General features: G+C 46.0%; 1 protein-coding gene across 1 annotated transcript in view; it reads left to right on the top strand.

Moving 5' to 3' along the window:
- The window catches only part of CACNA1D (calcium voltage-gated channel subunit alpha1 D), a 209,412-nt gene that overhangs the window by 2,291 nt on the left and 206,445 nt on the right, over window positions 1-676 (top strand). The window lies entirely within an intron of this gene.

The raw sequence follows: 676 nt of genomic DNA, 5'->3' as shown, positions 1-676 counted from the left end.
AGGCCGGGCTCCTCCGCATCCACGCATGTTCGCGGCTCTCGTGTCTTTCTCGTCGTCTGTTTCCCCCGTCTAGAAAAGGAGGGGGGTGCTTTTTGTGGATCTCCTCTGTTTGACGAGCAGCGATCGCTGGAGAGCGATTTTCCTCTCCTGCCTGGGTAGATCCATTTCACAGCCATCCCGCCTGCCAGCCCTAATTCCCAGCACGTATATTGTGCCGTTCCTCCATTTTTTTTTTCCCCACCCAGGCATCTTCAAGTTTTGAATTTCACTTAGGAGTCTCTCCTTCCTACAGGTGCATGTAGGAGTAGACTGTTGCTCTAGTCAAAGAGCTCGCGAGGAAAGATGCTTGTGAGGAGGTGGTGTTTTGCCGCTTTTGCTGTCATCTGGATAAAAAGGACTTTATTATTGTTTGGAAGGTGCAGTTTATTTTGTAAATCCTTGTGAAAAAGCAAAAACAAACCCCATCCCTTTATAGTGGTTTCACAGTTGTAATTTCTAGTGTGAAAGATACCAGTGCTTTATTAACTTGTTTTTCAGCAGACAATATTGGATTTTTTCACTTGTGGGAGGCATCCATGCATTTTTCTTTGCAAATGCAGATTAGGGCAAGATTTAACTTGCTTACAGGACTTCCCCCCCCCCCCCCAGCGCTTGGCGATTCAGAATATAAATATAT

Source organism: Aptenodytes forsteri, unplaced genomic scaffold, assembly GCF_000699145.1.
Source record: "Aptenodytes forsteri isolate BGI_AS27 unplaced genomic scaffold, ASM69914v1 Scaffold53, whole genome shotgun sequence".
Lineage (NCBI taxonomy): Eukaryota > Metazoa > Chordata > Aves > Sphenisciformes > Spheniscidae > Aptenodytes > Aptenodytes forsteri.
Note: the sequence above shows the minus strand (reverse complement) of the source record. Positions and strands in the feature narration are given on the sequence as shown.